This window comes from Hippoglossus stenolepis, chromosome 17 (assembly GCF_022539355.2).
Source record: "Hippoglossus stenolepis isolate QCI-W04-F060 chromosome 17, HSTE1.2, whole genome shotgun sequence".
In the NCBI taxonomy this organism is placed as follows: Eukaryota; Metazoa; Chordata; class Actinopteri; order Pleuronectiformes; family Pleuronectidae; genus Hippoglossus; species Hippoglossus stenolepis.
Window position 1 is genome coordinate 1,544,982 of NC_061499.1, and position 20,571 is coordinate 1,565,552.

Here is a 20,571-nt window from a genome sequence, read left to right on the forward strand (position 1 = left end):
AGGTGAGCCATAATATAAAGATTGTGAAACACATTCACCAAAACCTCAATTGCAAATGTCTCCTCTATAAGATATAGGAGCTGATTATTAATCCTAGTGTGTGTGCAAAGACATGTGTGATAGGTTATAGATTATTATCTATATTACCTTATTATTAAAGATTATTGACGGCTGGGAAACGATAGAACCTGTAATATTTTCCACCTGCTGGTCGCCGTGGTTACTGATCTCCTGACATCTAACACTCGTTCCATCCGTTGACCACAGTTGTTGATATAAAACATAATAGATTTAAGTACATTTTTGATAAACTTTATACATCTTTCTCAAACCTGTGCATGACGCTGTGTGTGATGATGTGATTCTGCCTCTGACCGGTCGTGTGAGATATGGAATAATAAATGAAATGAGAGAAGTGCAGCCACAGGCCATTGGGAGGCACTCGGACGCTGCTGTCTCACAGCCGATCAGAGTGTGTGTCGTTTGTTTACCGTGTGTTCACTGAGAGTGTGTGGACGCGTTGTGTGTGTTTCCATGGGTACTGCTAGGAATTGTGGGTCCTCAACATGTGAGACACTGAACCCCCCCCATCATCCTCAGTTATGTAACCCACACATGAGCCGGGTCTGTGTGACCCGTGTGTGTGGAGGGGCTTCGCGTTACCACCTGTAAATGGTGGGTTGTTTCAGCTGTTCGCCGATGTTTGCGTCAGCAGCACCCCCTCGTCACGGCGCCGACCATCTGCCCAAGCTGTTGCGGGTACTCGGCCGCCAGAGCGTGCTACGTGGGCCCGCTCTGTGCCACACTGTGCCAAGCTGTGCCAGGTGGTGCCAGGCCCTGTAACCCTGCTGCTGAATTTATTTACAGTGAGCCCGGGGGAGTCCCGGAGGAACCGGAGATGCATTTCACCGCATGCAGCCACATCTTTCCACTGGGGATCGTTTTCAAGGTGAATTCACCGAAGTCAGACTGTGAAGTTTCCTCTTGTCGCCGACTTTTCTTCGTTTGTATGTTTGTATGAATCATGTGTCAAAATGTTTAAAACAGTTCAAGGAACAGGAAATGAACTGTGATCAACAAAAATACAGAATCAGGTGATTATAGAAGAACCTGAAGACTCAGGAGAAGAAACGAGTCCAGAGTCGTGTGTGGAGAACCGGTGTGTGTGTGTGTGTGTGTGTGTGTGTGTGTGTGTGTGTGTCGTCGTCTTCTTCACACAGGAGAATTGGGTGAGAGGTGAGTTCAATGTTCCACCTCAAGACTCAATGGGAACCAGATGGTTGACACACACACACACACACACACACACACACACACACACACACACACACACACACACACACACACAGACACACACACACACACCAGTTCTAAGAAGTATTCTCCTCCCCTTCACCTCCACAGGAAAGTGTCTTCAGGTTGTGTAAGGAATGCAGAAGTCGTGCTGACCTGGGGGCTGCAGCGCCTCCTTGTGGTTGGCTTCACACGACTTTCTGCATCATGATGAAATGAGTTGAAACTTTTTTACGTGACGGAGGGATGAACGAAGCCAGAGGGCAGAAAACCAAACAAACAAAAAAACTAAATTAGGTTTTTGGGAGATAAAAGGTGGACGTCTCTTAAACTGAGCAGCACTGATTAATTAGTTTTAGTTGTTTATTTCTATAAAATCAAGTTTGTCATTTCCTGGTCTCATGCTGTGTTTTCATTCATCTTTTTAACCTTAAACCGGCGGCTTAATTAAAATGAGTTTGATGTTTCAGTGACTGTGAATATGGAGAATGTTTCTTCTTTCAACTGTCACAATCAGCTCCAGCAAGTTGAAGAGTGAAGCTGAACTAAAAACCAGAGTTTATCTCCAATATTCAGCAGGAGACTTTTAAAACATGAAGATTTCTGATCAGAGTTTGGTGGATTTGTTACAGCAGCAGCTCTTCTGGTTCAGGAAGCAGAGGATCATGGGTAATATCCAGCGTTCAGTGATAAACAGTAAATTTAACGGTGAAACCAAAACGACGAGCTTCAAGACGCTAACATGTTCTTTAGCAGAGTTTGGGGACAAGTTCTCATCTCAAACTAAAACTAAGACTTTTCAGACACGTTCAAGGTTTTTGTTTTTGTTCTGAAAAACTGTTGAAGACAACTTGTGTGTTTCCGGAAGAAGAAATTAAATTAGTCAGAATTGCAGTTTGTATCATTCAAGGACATTTTTAAATTTCTTCTAAAGCCTCATTTTATTTCTCTTAAAAACTGTGAATCTGTCTGAACCCAAACATGCCTGTGTGTGTGTGTGTGTGTGTGTGTGTGTGTGTGTGTGTGTGTGTGTGTGTGTGTGTGTGTGTGTGTGTGTGTGTGTGTGTTTTTATCCAACACGGGCAGCAAGGCAAACTCTTGAATCATTTATGGCTATCATCAAAAATACCCTGGTCATTTGCTTGACCTTGTGTGATTGTGTGTGTGCGTGTGTGTGTGTGTGTGTGTGTGTGTGTGTGTGTGTGTGTGTGTGTGTGTGTGTGTGTGTGTGTGTCTGCAGTTCAGATCTGGGTTTAACTGTCACATCTGCTGTTGTGTCCCTCTCTGACTCGCTGTGAGACGTCACTCTAAATGTCTCCGAGGCTCCGTTTGCCCTCGAAAAACCTTCAGCCGCGGCTCCACCTGATCCCAACCAGCTGTCAATCACAAGCCGCCTCCTCCGGCCCTGTGAGGTCCAGGCCGTGTGTGTGTGTGTGTGTGTGTGTGTGTGTGTGTGTGTGTGTGTGTGTGTGTGTGTGTGTGTGTGTTCGTTTCCCCTCACCACAAACAGCAGGGATGTAAAAACACACAAAACCTTGAAGTAACCTCCTCTCTCCTCCAGGGTTTTATTTGTGTTTGGAATAAATTCAACACTTCACATGATCGAGGTGGATTATCATCAGTTATGATAAGATGATACATGAATAATGTGCATCATGTGTTTTTAAATGTGACCTCCACCCTGATCTGTGGTGTTCGGCATCATAGTCTGTTCAAAAGGGCTGAAGAAGATTAAATATCTCTTGTACTTGTGCTGCCATCTTGTGCTTTTGACCTCCCGTCGCATGAGCTCGACCAATCCTGAGTCCGTCTCACCTGTCAATCATTTTTCATCATCATCATCATTACTTTGACTTTCTTTACTCACGTTGTTGAGTCTGTGAAGAAATGAGACGTTGTTGAAAATTAAAATAAACTCTTTCACCCAAAGTTTCAACTGAAAAAGTAAAATGTACCTGCATCAGTTATCTCTCTGTGTGTGTGTGTGTGTGTGTGTGTGTGTGTGTGTGTGTGTGTGTGTGTGTGTGTGTGTGTGTGTGTGTGTGTGTGATGAACAGTGAAATGTCAGCGGCAGCATACTGATGAGACAATCAGTCGTCCTGATCTGATTGGCCTTCAGAGGGATTAGACAGGTCGCGGTGACCGAGGTCCCACAATGCATTTCTCAGTCTTCAGGTATTTACAGCTGATGAATGGTCTCGGCATGTGTGTGTGTGTGTGTGTGTGTGTGTGTGTGTGTGTGTGTGTGTGTGTGTGTGTGTGTTTTATTTTAGTGATGTTTGTTATTATGTATTAGTTGATAATTATGTTTCAAGACGATGTTTTGGAGATACAAGGTTTTAACAGGAAACTGACACATAATGGATTGATACAATAAACACACACACACACACACACACACACACACACACACACAGCTTTATTAATTCCCATGAGGCAGTTTTGTACTTGACGTCAGGTCAAGTGTGTAAACCTGAGCAGAATATAAAATGGAGGATTATATCAAATGTAAATCAGTTCCTGAATCAGTTTGTGTTTCTATGTGTAGTTTATCTGTGCGTTAGTGTGTTTGTGTATAACATCAATGTGTTAATATGTGCAGCAGTTGGATTTAGGATTTATAGTTTTTTATAGTTTATATTCAGCTATTGCAAGTTTATTATTATCATTATTCTTCAATATGGACCAAGTGTGATGATGGTATGTGAAGTTTCTGAGATACAAAGTCTTCAAGTACATTAAAAAAACATGAATAAAAACACATTGAACTACATTCTACTGTGATCTGCTTCCTGTGTGGACTTCCTGTTTTATTTTTGAAATCTAAAGTTATTAATTTGTTGCAGGAGTTTTGCTTCCTGTCTTCTCACCTGTTTCCTGATTCACCTGAGTCATGTTGGTCAGTTAGTGTTTCACCTCTTTATCCAGTCTGTGGGTTCCACCGGTCAGTCCCCACAAGGTGTATGAGTCTGGTGTTTAGCCTTTAGGAACTTTTACTTTGGCCTCTTCCTGTTTGCTTCCTGTTTCCTTCCTGTTTGCTCCCTGTTTCCTTCCTGTTTCCTGCTCTTCCTGGTTGTGACCACACGTTTCCTCCTTTACTGTTCTTTTTGTTGTTCACACTTAGTTGTGCCTCTGCCTCAGAACTACGTCCGTAAACAGCTTCCGTGGATGTTTGACGTTTACAACAGAATCATTTGACTTTTCTCTTTATCTTCATTTCCAAATATGATGATTGATGATTTCACAGTTTACAACTTCATTCATACCTGGAATTAAAAGGTTCCTCATGTCCAATGTTCTGGCTCCTAACGACGTCTAAATCGAAAGATGGCCGCCGCCCCTGTATCAGAGAGATGTTAGCTTCATTTTGGGAGAAAGTTCAAGTTTCCATCTTCATTTACAGTCTCTGTTTTTAACTTCATGTCCAAAAGGAGCCGCAGTCGTCCTGGAGGCAGAATTATTCAGTTTTCTTGCTTTTCGCTTGGTCTCATCTTCGCTCCACTTAAATAATGTTCATCTTTCACACCAGCGTTGTGTGTTTCTGCTGCGACCTCACCGGTTTGTGAAGGTTGTGCACGATTACATATTCCTGCTCAAGTAGTAGTTGTGGTATGTTGATGGATGATGTCATCGCATAGTTCACAATGTGTCTCTGACCACGTCCGGAGAGGTTTCGACCCAATCGGTCAAATCCGTCCTCAATGTCCAATTTACACTTTACTGTCATGTGATCTGGTCCAATCAGCTGAGAAGCATTTTAAAGACACGTGTCCAGAACAGATGGAAACTATGGATCAAACTACGGATCTTTCTGCGTCACTCTATAGAACTGGAGTTTGTTCCCGTCGCCTTCGTCTCCTCTCTGACGATGTGGCCTCGTCGGGACCCGCTGACGTTCCTGGTTTCTCTGGAGGGACGAGAGCTGATTAATGAGAAGATGGACGTGGGGCGACAGCGAGACAGCAGGGCGGCGCTGCTGATGTGCAGAGGAGACAGATGTGTGTGGTTTGTTCGGCCTGGATCTCACTCGCATGCTGTTGTTTCATTTGGCCTCTTCACCACTCGCACACCAGAGCTAAATGCTCGGCTCTGATTGGCTCTCTTCCTATTTTTTCCCATGGTGCATCATGTTCTCTCAACAAATCCAAGTTCATCCAGGCGTCACGTGTCCATCACTGTTTCTACTGAAGAGTCACACGACCCGGGAGTGAGAGCCGATTGTTTCCATTCACGTTGCAGAAAAAAATCCAGATGTTAGTGTGTTGTTGTTGTTGTTTTTTGACCAGTCGGGACACACACACACACAGTCGATCAAACGTTCAGTCTCACACATTCAATAAACCCGATAACCCCCCCCCATGTGACCACAGATAAATCGATCCTTGCTCCCGCTCTCTGACTTTCGCCGCCCGGGCGCCGCGGCCTCGGCTGCACCCCGTGTGGCGGCCGCTGCTGACGACGAGACGGTTTCTGTGTCTCTGCAGCTCGATCTGTTGCCTTTATCCTGATTCGGGCCACGGCTGAAACATAGAAGCTGAAAAGGATCCAAACACTGTGAATATTGGGTCGACAAAAAGAGTTATTACACACAGGAAAAAGGGTAAATCAAGCGGCACTAAGTGCGTGTGTGCAAACAACCAGCGGAGAGAGAGAGAGAGAGGGAGAGGGAGTTCTTTAATTAGTTTAACTTTTCTCCATTAGAGTGCATTAAATTAGGGCTGATTCAAGCTAAAGTTTAATTAATGTGTGTGTGGGTGGTCTGGAGAACCGCCTCTGAGAAAAACTGCAACTTCAGGATTGTTGGAATTAGACAAACTGAAGATAATGACGCTAAACCTGTGGTGACCAGTGTTATTATATACTGATGAATCATTTCCTGTTTGTAATGGAAACTAAAAGTTTTTTATCTTCAGCAGCCACTTCGTCAGAAACTAGGAAAGCACTTTATGATGCATCCAGGAAGTAGGTTTCACTTTATTTAAAATTGCCAGATAGTGTTTTTTTGATTTGTGATTCATGGACCCGGATGAAATAAAGTTTAGAAGACTGTTATTAATAAGTATGTAAAATAAAACGTGGTTGGAGTTCAGCGACTGTCGGAGCCTCGGTGGAGATATGAGCTCCAACTGAGAAACTTTCTACTGAAATACGCCAAAATACACGTTTCCTTAAATTAAATAGTTTCCTCTTTGCTTTGAGTTTCCTTTTGTTTCCCTTCAAATTGTTAAGCACCTTCGAAAGTTTATTATTAGTGTTTTTTTTTAAGTCCATGGGGGGGAAAAGTTTGCAAACTGGCGCTCTACCCCCCCAGACAGGAAGTATTTATTTCATACAGCGTTTGATAGATTTTCAAATTAAATTGGTGACTGGGGAATAAGGCGGAGATGTGAAGTGTGAAGAGACTCAGTGATCCAGTGTTACAGTAAGTGCTGCTCCTCTAATGGCTGTTTATGGAAGGCTGCCTGCCTCAATTAACCTTAATGAGTTTCTGGGAAAAGCGTTTTAAAAACACGCATGTGCCTCCAACACACACACACACACACACACACACACAGTGTTCTTCATCCAGTTTGCTGCATTTGCCATCTCCCTTGTCCACTGAACCACATCTCCGTGCATGTGTGTGTGTCTGTGTGTGTGTTTTTTGTCTAATTAATGTTGCGTAGCCTCTACATCACCACATCGTGCTCTGCGGCTAATTACAGCGGCTTCACGGCACAGAGATAAAACCGAGGAGCGACGCGGGTCGAGACCTTGTTGTTAAGGAAGATCTCAAAGTCTGATTTGCATTTCGCCGCCGCCGCCGCAGAGTGAAAGCATTTACTCGCCAAACATGTCGATTTATCAGACGGAGAATAAAAGCAAAGTTTCACGAGGAGCTGCACTTGGTTTAATGAGCTTTTTAAGAAGGTTTAACAAGCTGAAGGAAATGTGCACGTGACAGAAGAACACAGAGGTCACATGATCTTCTTCTTCTTCTTGTTTGTAAATTTAAGTTTAAAATCGGAGAATTGAATTTAGTGCCGTTTTCAGTCTGTGGGAAAATGTGGGGAACCGTCAGGTGGAAAACGTCCAGAGCAGCCGTCCTGGTTCTCACATCCAGAGCGTCTGTCCTGGTTGTCACATCCAGAGCGTCTGTCCTGGTTGTCACATCCAGAGCGTCTGTCCTGGTTCTCACATCCAGAGCGTCTGTCCTGGTTCTCACATCCAGAGCGTCTGCACCCAGAGCGTCTGGATAACTTCAGGTGACTTTCTGTCCTTCGCAGCAGCGTCAGAGTCTTTCAGGTGAAAACGCTGCAGACTTTCCTGAAAAGACTTTTCCAGGAGGCCGGAGGTTTTCCAGGAAAAGTAAACATGTTCTCTGTTACATCACACACAGGCCTCTGTTTTCTCACTGCCTCACCCTCTTACATCACGTCCACCCCTGCTGTCCCCACCCCTTCTGGAACCCGACCTTTGACCCCCACATTCCTCCTGCCATACATTCTCTCTCTCCCTCTCTCTCTCTCTCTCTCTCTCTCTCTCTCTCTCTCTCTCTCTCTCTCTCTCTCTCTCTCTCTCTCTCTCTCTCTCTCTCTCACCCCTACACTTCATTCCTTTCCATTTCCTCTCTTCCTTCCTGCTCTTTATCTTATGGTTTTCTTTGATTCCCTCTTTCTTTCCTTCCCTTTAGTTCCTAATCGTCTCATGACGTTCCTTCCTTTTCGTCCCTTCTTTGATTCCTACTTTCATCTTTCTTTCCTTCTTTCCTTCTGTACTGATCTGTCTCTCTTTCACGTCTCATTTCCCTCCTTACTTCCTTCCATCTTTTTTCCATCCCTTCTTTCGCACAACTTCACTACTTCCTATTTTCATTTTACGTTATCTTTTATTTCTTCACCTCTTCACTCCCCCCATGGTTTCCACTCTTCCTCTCTGCTCTCATTCCTCTCCTGATTCGTTCACATCACTCTTTCTGTTATACCTTGCCTCCTTCCCCTCTTCCTCTCCTCCTCTTTCCTCCCTCTCTTCTTTACCTCTCCTCCTCCTCTCCTCCATTGGAATTCATCAACCTCGCGCTGCTCTAAAAGGCTTCTGGCTGTTTCTCTGCATGCCGGTTACTGATTGGACGTTGTCATGGAAACAGCTGCTGGGGGTGTTGGTGTTTGGGATGTGGGTGGGTGGGGGTGCTCTGTCATGCATGATGTGTGTGTGTGTGAGATGTTTTAAGCGCTCAGGCTTGTTTGCACTCGATGAGTGTGTGAAACTCTGATGTACTTGACATGCACGCATAGTGTGTGTGCATGTTAATGATGCATGTGAAATAGATTGCTCACTGTGTGTGTGTGTGTGTGTGTGTGTGTGTGTGTGTGTGTGTGTGTGTGTGTGTGTGTGTGTGTGTGTGTGTGCGTGTGCAGTGTGAGTGAGGGAGATATAATTAGAGAGCGAGGGAGGATATTGTTTCTCAGTCACCTCACATGAGTTGTGTATGAGCATTTCTTCCACCTCTGGATACTCGGCCGTGTGTGTGTGTGTGTGTGTGTGTGTGTGTGTGTGTGTGTGTGTGTGTGTGTGTGTGTGTGTGACAGCAGCCTGCCCGTTCCCACATCAATATTCATGCATGTCAGTGGCAGTGACAAGTTTCCACCTAATCATACTTTCTGCGTGTGTGTGTGTGTCCATGGGTGTGTGGGTTGCAATAGCTAAAGGCAAAATGAAACTACACACACACACACACTTAAGCTCCTTGTCGACATCAGGCGGTAGTTCAGCTCTGTGTGTGTGAGTCTGTGTGTGTGTGTGTGTGTCCGTGCCCTCAGCTGCCAGAGATAGAACGAGTTGACGTTCTGAGGAAAAAAACGAGGACGGATAGAAAATGCGAATCTGGTTAAGATTGGATTGTACAGAATTAAAGCACGGCGGCTTTCTGTGGGATTAACGGTGACGTTTAAGAGCAGCAACATAAAGATGCATTTACACAACGCAACAAAACAAATGTGTGCAAGTTTTAAAAAGCGTTTGAAACATGTTGCGAAATTAATAATGAAAATAAATGGGAGCTTAATGAACGATGAGAAATCTGAAAGAGTAAAACCAACCCAGCAGTGAAATCAGCGTGTGAAATGTTAATTAATGTTGGATTCTTGTCCCCTGAAGGAACGACGGCAGCAGATGAAGGATCACCAGACTCGACCTTGTTTATTTGCTGCTTTTAAATGAGCAAATATTCCAGACTGGAGTCAAACTGGTTCAGGCTCAAATTTAAATTGTTTGTTTTCACTGCAGCCAAACGGCTCCTGGAAGGTTTTTTATTTCTCTTCTCTCTCATCGAAAATTCAAGAGTCTTTAATTGACTTTATTGTTATTAAGTATTAAACGGCTTATCAGACTGTATCTTATTTGTTTAATCAGTATATACATGTTGTTTTTAGGGATATTTACATGTTGAAGCTTCGACCTTTTGTCTAATCGTGTCACTAGAACTGAAGCGTCACACGACCATAACAACAATACGCTGCCCAAAAGGAAACAGTTGTGAATCAGATGTGTGTAAAACTCCTCAACTGTCCAGACCTCAGGTTAAAACAGGATTTATGTTTTGGGGGGGGGGTGCTGTACTTTATGTCTCCGGACTGGGTTTGGATGCTTGAGGAGACAGACTCCAGACATGATTAGTGTCTCCTCTCGGGGAGATGTCCAGAAGCCGTCAGACGTCCGAACCTCCTCCACTGATTGGTTCTAATTCAGTCTCCTGGTTCCCTTCACATCCAGGTGCAAACTGATGTCAACAAACCAAATCCTCCGTGTGCCTCTCGGACACGTCTTCACATCCTGACGGGGGAAGTTGTACAGACAACAACTGTTGTTACTCAAGGTCAGAACGGCACCGAACGGTCCAGGCACGGCTGTTAGCTTTCTCTACTTCCACAAGAACAAGTGTAGGAGAAGTCCCATGAGCCTCCAGTGTCCTTGCTCGAGTGCAGAGTGGACTCCTTATTGGTCCCCCTGCACCTGAGGTCTGACAGCCACAGCCTCCGATCCAGCGTCCGGACGTGATTGTGTTGGAGTGCAGAGGTGAGACGGACTCCTGGTCACTTGAGGGTCAGCAGACTCCACGAGAAGGAGCTTCGGGAACCTCTGTCAACTTCCCTGTTTCAGACATAGGAGTCGGGGGTTTGGATTTCACCTCGGGATCCTCTAGAAAGAGCTGGAACGGGGGGGGTACATGCTTCATTAATGTTAAGACTCTAAATTTACTTCATGGAAAGAAAACCAGCGTATTTTAGACGAAGCCTCGTTGAAGCCTCTCATCTCTCCTGCTGTCTCCCCTCCTCGTCCTCCTCCTTCTCCTCCTCGTCCTCCTCGTCCCGTTCTCCTCATGTCCTTTGTCTCTCGCGGGGGAATCAAAGAGCGATAAGGAGGAGGTGATGTTTCACGTCTTGTTTGGTCTCGGCGGTGCGGGCGCCATCATCGCCGCCATCATCGTTATCACGAGCAGCGGCGGTGCGGCGCGAGGCTGCTGCTCTCTAATTGGCTGCTCCGCCACGCGAGCTGGGCCTCGTCTGCAGAGCTTGTTATCGGGCCGAGTCGGTGCGAGCGTGTTTGTGTTGTGTCGTCGAGGTGAAGCTGTAACAAGGTCGGTTGTTAGCGCCCCAAACAAAGCTCGGCCTCTTCCTGGCCGCGGTGGCGACTGAGCAGCTAATGGACTGACGTGATTTGAGACCTTTTCAGGGACGTGACGGGGAAAGTGAACCTGAACATGAGGAAACTTGTTCTCGATCTCGTTCAGGTGCTTTATTTCGCCTGCTTACCTGCTGCTAGCTTCTAATTCACAGTAAGTACAGTGTGCAGAGTTTCCCTGTGGGACCTCTTGAGCTCTTACAGATTTCATCACATTAAAAGTCAGCCCCCGCCGGAGAGCAGCTGCTCAGGCTTGACGTCAACCGAGTGCTCGAGCTCAGCGAGGCTGGATTACAACCAGGGACAGAAGGGAAACGTCCCCGAGGCCACATGGTCCCTCAGGGGCCCAGAACCTCCCGTGGTGATTTGTGTCGCTCGGTTTCAGTTGCAAATTCCTTCCGTCTCACGCTCCACTTTGTGGAAGACGCTCCTGGAGTCTGCAGAAAGAAACGTTTAGTGAAGCAGCGACTGTTCTTTGGGGAAATCACCCGGAATACGAGTTTGCCAAAACTACGATTTAGTTAACATCCTATCAAATCAAAACGTGTCCCATAAAAACGGTTTCACAGCCGAGCACAAACCCAACCGTCCCTTTTAAATGCACCAACTTCACGTTTATTACAGAGGTGTAATAAAGTATAAATGTTTTTGTGGGCAAAGCAGCAGCGAGGACAAACCTGTAATGTGAAGAAGACGATCTTTCACATTTCAAGATGCTGCACTTCTGTTTATTGCCGGAGCTTCGTGCAGTGATTTCACTTTAACGTCATATTGTCACTGAACGTCGATAAAGAACCACGTCCTGCAGAGTCGCTCCAACACAAACCATCATTCTATTTTAGGATGTAGGTAAAGTACAGGCCCCAGGATGGCTGATGGACTGTGTGTGTGTCTGTGTGTGTGTGTGTGTGTGTGTGTGTGTGTGTGAGAGTGTGTGTGTGTCTGTGTGTGTTCAGTGCAGATTATAGTAATACGACCATCATGGGATTTGGAATATGAAGAGAGGAGCGTTACTGCTCAGCTGCAGAGGAGATTTACGGGTCTGTAGGCTTTTAGGGCGAAGGCAGGAGGTGTGTGTGTCTGTGTGTGTGTGTGTGTGTGTGTGTGTGTGTGTGTGTGTGTGTGTGTGTGTGTGTGTGTGTGTGTGTGTTCACTCCTCACACCACTTCCTCCCGCTGTGATCCTCAAAGTGCCTCCCGTCCTTTCAGCGTTACTACGACTTCCTTGTGTCTCTTTTCATGATTTTGCCATTTCCCCCTCGTTCACTCTCCTCTCGTGATGACTCGTCACTTTCCACTTTCTCCTCTCATCACGGCGCCTCGTTAGCTTTCATCTCCCTCCTCCTTCCTTTCACCTCCTCTCCTCAGCATCGCTCCCCTCGTCCTCCCCTTTATCTCTCTCACTCTGTCCCTCCATCATCCCTCCGGCCACGTCACTCCCCCCATTTGCCAGGAAAAGAGGAGGAGGAGGAGCAGATGTTAAACATGCAACCACTTTTCTCTCTTTCACACACAAATACATCAAATTAGAACCAAACTGGTATTTTCACAGAAAGTCTGAATTTATGTGGAAGATGTGTACGAAACCAGCAGGAAGTGGAATCCCAGTGTTTTTCATTTTCCTTCTTCTTCTTCACCAATCAACACAAACACACCCTCTCTCCCTCCATCCTCCCTCCCTCCATCCTCTCTCCCTCCCCTCCTCTCTCTCTCCTCCCTCCCTCCTCTCTCCCTCCATCCTCTCTCCCTCCATCCTCTCTCTCTACCTGCTCCCTCCTCTCTCTCTCTCTCCCTCCCTCCCTCCATCCCTCTCTCTACCTCCATCCTCTCTCCCTCCATCCTCTCTCTCTCCTCCTCCCTCCATCCTCTCTCTCTCCCTCCTCCCTCCCTCCATCCTCTTTCTCTCCTCCCTCCTCCTCCCTCCCTCCATCCTCTCTCTCCCTCTCCCTCCTCTCTCTCACCTGCTCCCTCCTCCCTCCCCTCCATCCTCCCCCCCTCCTCCTCTCCTCTACCTGCTGCCTCCCTCCCTCCCATCCTCTCTCTCTACCTGCTCCCTCCTCCTCTCTTCCTCCTCCTCTCTCCCTCCACCCCCTCCTCCTCCTCTCTTACCTGCTCCCTCCTCCTCCATCCGCTCTCTCTACCTCCATCCTCTCTCCCTCCATCCTCTCTCTCTACCTGCTGCCTCCCTCCCTCCATCCTCTCTCTACCTGCTGCCTCCCTCCCTCCCTCCATCCTCTCTCTCTACCTGCTGCCTCCCTCCCTCCCTCCTCCATCCTCTCTCTCTACCTGCTCCTCCTCTCCCCTGCTCCTCCTCCTCCATCCGTCTCTCTACCTCCATCCCCCCCTCCATCCTCTCTCTCTACCTGCTCCCTCCTCTCTCTCTACCTGCTCCCTCCCTCCCATCCCTCTCTCTACCTCCATCCTCCTCCCTCCATCCTCTCTCTCTACCTGCCTCCTCCCTCCATCTCCTCTCTCTCTACCTGCCTCCTCCCTCCCTCCATCCTCTCTCTCTACCTGCTGCCTCCCTCCCTCCCTCCCTCCTCTCTCTACCTCCTGCCTCCCTCCCTCCCTCCTCTCTCTCTACCTGCTGCCTCCCTCCTCCATCCTCTCTCTCTACCTGCCTCCCTCCCTCCTCCATCCTCTCTCTCTACCTGCCTCCTCTCCCTCCCTCCATCCTCTCTCTCTCCTGCTGCCTCCTCCTCCTCCATCCTCTCTCTCTACCTGCTGCCTCCTCCATCCTCTCTCTCTACCTGCTGCCTCCTCCCTCCTCCATCCTCTCTCTCTACCTGCTGCCTCCCTCCCTCCATCCTCTCTCTCACCTGCTGCCTCCTCCATCCTCTCTCTCTCCTGCTCCTCCCTCCATCCTCTCTCTCTACCTGCTGCCTCCCTCCCTCCATCCTCCTTCTTAATCTGTAGATTTAACGCTCTTCTCTCGCTTTAACACAATTAGAGAAATAATCCCTGACATGTAAATACGATCTCTCTCCACCTCCTCATCACTTCTTTATTCAGCTGAAATGAGTGAACAGTGATTAACAGCAGTGAAAATGCTGTAATTAATATGGAGGTAAAAGCAGAGGCACCTGATCTGGAGACAGTTTAATGCTCCGTCATGTTTCTGTATGAGCTGTTCTACCGTTAACATCTTTGCAGTTAAAAAAACTTTCTGTGCTTCATTTCCTTCTGCTCGACTTGGTCTCATCTTTTAAATTTGAGTTTGGATGTTGAACACAAACTAAACTTTACTGTTTTCATATCGCAGCTCTTGTGTCACATTGATCTGAGGAGCCGCTGTGATTCCACCGGGATGAGACTGATGTGGTTTCACTGCAGGATCCTTCACATCTGTCTCTTCTCCTCCTCTTCACATACAGTCAACACCATCTATGCTGTATATAGGGAGGAAGACATTTAAATTGCACAATAACAAACATTTGAAATGTGTAAATCTGCACTTGAAATGTGGCTCAAACCCCCAAAGAGTGTTTAAGTGTAACCTCGATGCATCATGGAACCCTGAACCTGCAGATTGACGTTCAGGTTACGTTCACACGAACAAAGTTTTAAAACGAGAACGATCTCCACAAGCAAATGTTTTTGTTCCATATCAGAAAACCCAAATCACAAACCCTGAGCGTGTGCTGAGGTAAACAGGAAGCAGATTGTTTCCTCTGCAGTCGGTTGATTGGTTGTGGAAAACGCTGCGAGCGAGGAACAACAATGTTAAAATATAAGAACAAGGATTTATTTTTCTTGGGCCGACGACGAGGTGGAAGTTTGCAGTTAGTGTTGGAAATGGTCGTAACTTTACTTCAGGGTTGTGTTTGCTGTTGGAAGTCGAGTCGGGACTGATGAGATCCAATCAGTCGGCTGATGTGTCTCGTCCAATCAGTCAGTCTCCGTTTCTACCTGTGCAGAATCAAATGGAAAGTTTTTAAACTGAAACAGTATCAGCAGCGTTTCTTAACGTATTTGGGGCTTGACATTTAATAGGAATCTGGAACGCTCATGATCACAGGAGAACAAGAAGAAGAATTCGTCTACTTGCCCCCAAAAAAAACCTGAGGCTGCAGAGGAAATAAAAGCCGGCGGAGAGAAAACAAATCTGTTGCAACCATCACAATTTCCCAGACTCCTCTTTGCATAAATCCTGTCTGTCCCATTTGCTTTAATACGCCGAAGCAGCCTGCGCATAATTGTGCTCATTTAGACTTTTCCAGCCTCTAAGCTGCTTCCATCTCTGCAGAGCTTCTGTCTGCAGAGATTTCCTGTTTCACTGGGGGGAGATATTCTGCTCGTCCACGATTGGGAAGATTTGAGAATGTAAATGATCCCCCTGCCCCCCCCCCCCGTTTATTTGCATTTCTAACTGCAGCTGAATAAATGTGTGATGAGGGTGTCGCCCAGTTTGTCATTTCAGTGCCATTGTAGCTCGTCGCTAACGCTCTGATTGAGGGAAGATGAAGCTGCTTCGTCCTCAGGTCTTCTCTCTGTCGTCTGTTCCTCGATGATCCGCGAGATCGAAAGGATTTGAACCGAATTCCTTTCGACCGTCTTTGAGAAACAAGTGAAAAAACGTCTTCATTTTCAGATTTGTGACGATGCATTTGTACATAAATCCATCAGGTTTGAAATGGTTTATTCAGCTTATAAAATAAATCTAAAGTAACTTAGAGATACGTGAGTTTCTCTGGACAGCGATGGTTTGAATTGTTCTCATGGAAAGTTATGAGGGAACCTGATGTTTGTTGATGAACTGTTGATAGATGACATATTATCACTACTTTTTAAATTAGATTTAATGAAGATGATGATGATCGTGAACCCCCCAAGAAGTTTGATTCTCAAAACAGTGACGAGTGACGCATCTTCTAACTCATACGTCCTTCATCTCATTGGTCAACTGCACAACGTTGATGTTCTTCAGGCTGTTGATACTAAATCCACCCTCAGGTTTCGTCTCAAACAGTTTTCTGATCTGTCTCTTCCTGGGGGCGGACCCAATCTCCCGCCGGGTTTCACACCTGCCATCAGAGCAAATCTGCAGAGTCTCAATTAGTTTGGATCTTTGCTGCCAAAGCCCGAGTTTCCGACACGTTCAGCGTAAACCACAGTCGATCTCAATGAACTCGATCAGGTAGAACATGTGATTGTGTTTTTAAAGATGTGATGTTAACTTGTCCTCAGTGGACGTCTCAGCCTGAAGCAAACACATGCAGCCGTATTAGAATCAATAGAAAACAGATTATTAAATAGTATGAATGGTTCGAACGTTGCTGGAGAAACGTGGAGCTGTGAATTGAAGCCACTTTGTTTGGGTTTTAATCGTGAAGGCTACTTCCTGTCTTGACAATACCACAAAGAAACATCGGTGCACAAATCTGCAAGTGTCTAATTACTGAAAGATCCTTAAAATGTGAGAAGTATTTTATTTGACAGAGAGTTTTAAACTGCAGACGAACCAGGTGGTTTAACAAATGCACGTCTTTGCTTTGGATGAAGAGCAACACGTTCCCCGACAAGCTTCCAGTGGATTCTCTCTGTGTCGTCTTCTTTCCTTCTCGCTCTCTCTCACATTCCACCGCCTCTAATCCGCCTGTCCTCCGTCCCCCCCTCTCGTCCCTCACTGTGCTTCTCCTCCTCGTCACCTCTCAGATTGTCAGGCATCAGCCTGGAAGCCGAGATCTGGCGTCGGCCCCATCCCATCATCCCATCTGTTCGAGGGAAGGTGGCTGACGGAGAGATGGAGGGAGATGGAAAGGTGTGTGGGTTTGTTGTGCTGCTGTGCCGGTGTCAGTTTGTTGCAACAGTGCACAGATGCGAGCGTGGCTGTGTGTGTGTGTGTGTGTGTGTGTGTGTGTGTGTGTGTGTGTGTGTGTGTGTGTGTCTCTCAGGGGAACAGAGCGGCTGCCTGTAACGTGTCGCTCCAGCAGGGGGCCTTCATGGCTGTTTGTTGTTGTGTTCATGTGTTTGCTCCAGTGTGCAACAGGAATGTGTTTGAATGGAGATGCAGCAGCAGCACACACACACATCTACACACACATCTACCAAACAGAGTATAGACATCGCACATGGGAAGCTACACACACACACACACACACACACACTCATACATACATACAGGGCTGTGTGTGTTAAACTCATCACAAGAGATGACAGCTCATGGATCCTATATCTGGTGTCTGTGCAGCACAGTGCTGCCACCCTCTGGTGTCTTCTCACCACTGCAGTGCATATGTTTATATTATTATAACATTATTATTATTATTATAACATATAATTATGAATTATTATTGAAATAAAAACCTTTTAAGTGCTTCTCAAAGAGGAACAAATAAAATAAGGCAACAAGCTAAATAATAGAATAACATTTAAAATCAAAGACGTCTGATTCCATAACTTAAAACCTAAAGTCAGAGACCACAGAACTTAAATTATATAACTTAAATTAGAAAATAACTGCAAAAGAAACAAGAGTAACATTCAGTAAAAGTAGGTTTTAACAGATGATTTAAAGACTTTAAGATCAACTCTTCACTCTTCTCATGTTCAGAATGTGTTTTTCTCTTTAGAGACTTTATTTCTGGGTGATGCAGGTTTTCTTGATTCCTGTAATAACTGTGGCTCAGTAACAATACTAGTTATTTTACAGCATGAACGTTGCTCCCATGAATATTTACCACCGACGTGATTCTCCTGACTCACAGAGAAATATCCCACCTTCTCCCGGAGAAGTTGTTTTTGATGCAATCTTGACGTGAGGCTCAAATATTCTGTAACTCGGAGATAAACGTCAACCGGCTCAGTGTGAAACTTCCTCTCGGCAGATAAAATAAAGAAGCACCTTCCTGCAGCTTGAGACGAGCCAGTGTTTCACTTTGGACAACGAGCCGTCGTGGACACACAACAGTCGGCCGGTGTTGCACAACAGCGACGCACACACACACAGACGGGGAAACAGGAATCTGCTCCAGAGAAAATACAGTTTTAGCATTTGCAGCTGTTAGAAAAACTTATACTATTATACTCTTCAGAAAACGCAAAGTTAATCCAGGTGAAACGTGTTTTATTCTTTCCATTAATATTCAGAGCAACACTTAAATTTAATGTTTTATTAAAGAAATGAATGTGACAAGTGCAAATTGAGGATTTAATAATGATAAAGAAAAACTACATTTTATTAATGTAGCACTTTGAACAATGTTCAAAGACACTTAACATAAATTAAAGAACAGAGAAAGCGAAATGTAAAACTGAGACGTGTCCTTAATAAAGTCTGGATTAAATTGAAGTTCCATTGACTGGAGGTAAACGCCCTTCATGCACTTACACTGTGGTTTTAATGGGAAACCACGGCAACGCTTAAAAAAAGAGCCAAGTCATCAAACCTGGGCCGGATCCGAAAGCTGGAAACAGAATCACACGCTGGGTCGATGATGTGGAATCGGATTTGGAAAGAAACCCTGAAAACACTTGAAGGAGCAGTGAGCTGGTGTTTTTATATTCACGCAGAAGAGCAGCTCTTGATTTGATCATCTCATCTCAGCAGGTCAACAGGAAGCTAATGGAGGAGGATTGTTTACCACAGATCCTCAGTCTGAGCGTGTGAGACTTTCTGAGATGTAGAAATGACGTTTGAATGCAGTGAGACGAGTTTGATCACTTTTCGAGTTCTGCTGTTCTGTTGTCTCCTCGTCGTAATCTTTGTTTGTTACTTTCCCGTCTCACGCTGCACAACCCGAAATACTTTCACACCAATTTGATGTTTGACGTCAGAAGTCGAGCATCTTAAGATCATTTTCCAGTTTTCGAGTGTGAATTCAAAATGTGCCCCGACTGTTAAACTTTCCATTTTAGGCTGAATTGTGCCAAAGGCTTGAGAAGCGAGGCCGCCTGTCTCCTCAGCGCGGCGACGCAGATGGACGCGGGTCGGAGGGAGTAAACTCCTCCCACGTTCTGACATCCTGTCACACGCAGCCTGTACTTTACCCAAATTGGCCCAAAATGTCATAATCTGCTAGTTTGAGAGCTGAATACGGATCATTAAAATGTTTCTGCTCGGCAAAACACGTCGGAGAAGCTGATCCAAATGTATTTTTTTTACAGTAATCATAGTATTGATGGAAGCACCGCGACAAGCTGAGGACACCAGTGAACTCAGGTAATTCCACTAATGAGACGTTTCCAGCAGCAGACTCTCAGAAATGTGGAAGATCCACCTGCTGGGGAAACTGAAAGGAAAAGTGGCTGCAGGAGAATCCGACCTGGACCACGAGTCGACCTTTTAGGGATTCATTCCAGACGCACACGTCCAGAAGTGCTCGCCGGCCTCGTGGGCTCGTCCGCGTCTCGCTCGGACCTCCGGCAGCGAGCGAGGATCGAACCTGAAACAGTTTTATTCCGTCTCTTCAGCTACAGAGGACTCCTCGATGAATGGCCCCTGGAATAATCTCCTGCGAGCTGTCACGACACGCTGTCGGCAAACAATCAGCCGCCCTCATTAGCGTTGTGTATTGACACCAGTGTAAATCTCAGCCGAGGGCATTAGCATTCTGCAGAGTATTGATGTCTTGTAAATCAACAGTGGTGGTAAACACAGCAGGTGGGAGCGGCACTCCACAGATGTTCAGAGGCAACACAAGAAACAAGGAGCCGGCTCCCAGATGTGATGGTTTTAAGAGGCTCCTGCTCACAGATGTTTCCTGGTGCATGTTGGTGCACGGAGCCACTGGAACTCCAAACCGTCCCACCAGCTTCTGTGCCCGGTGGCCGTCGTGCTGAAGCTGCACAATCTCACGATCTGGAGACATTTCTGCATTGTGAACATTTAAAATATGTTCATTTCCAAAAGTGTTTCTCTGTTTGGTTCATTCTGTGAATATTAGTTTAAACAGAAACACAGAAACGTGAGTGAAAAGCTCATTTCCACAGATTCTTCTTCGTCTCTCTGTTGAAGTCAGTTGCTCCTCGGTCTTCTACCTTTGGCCTGTTTTTCATTCAGGGACGTAAAGTGCAGATTAAACTGAATCACTGATTTCATGTTGTAGTTTTCGAGCTTGTTCGACATTAACGTCCAAATTTGTGGAGAATGTGTGAATCGCTGGTTCTAATTCAGACGGCAGATGTTTTCCTTTGAGGTGCAACTCGTCATTACTTCTACTTGTGAAGTGATTTTAATTCTGTGCTGCTGGTTCCTCTGGGCTCGGGGCCGAGGGCAGCTGCAGTCATTACCCCCACACACACACACACAGAGACACACACACACTCACACACACACACACACTCCTCCACTCTAACTGGAATCACCGATTAGATCAGACTTTGGGGGAGTCCCACTCAAACATCACCTGCCGAGCACAAATTCTCCAAAAACCTTGACTGGAATTTAAATAGAGCAACAAAAACAATCGCATTATGGGTGAAAACGAACAAAATGGCCGCTCCACACCCACAGCTCACTCCTCTGTTCTCCATTTCACAATCCTCCTCCAGCTCACGTTTGTGTTTCTCTCATGTAAATGTTGCACTGAACTCAACTCAGCAGTTTATTTGTGTCCAGTTTCATTTCACCTTCTTTTAATTATCTCGGCCGCTGCTCGGTCCGTCTCTCCGGTGTTTT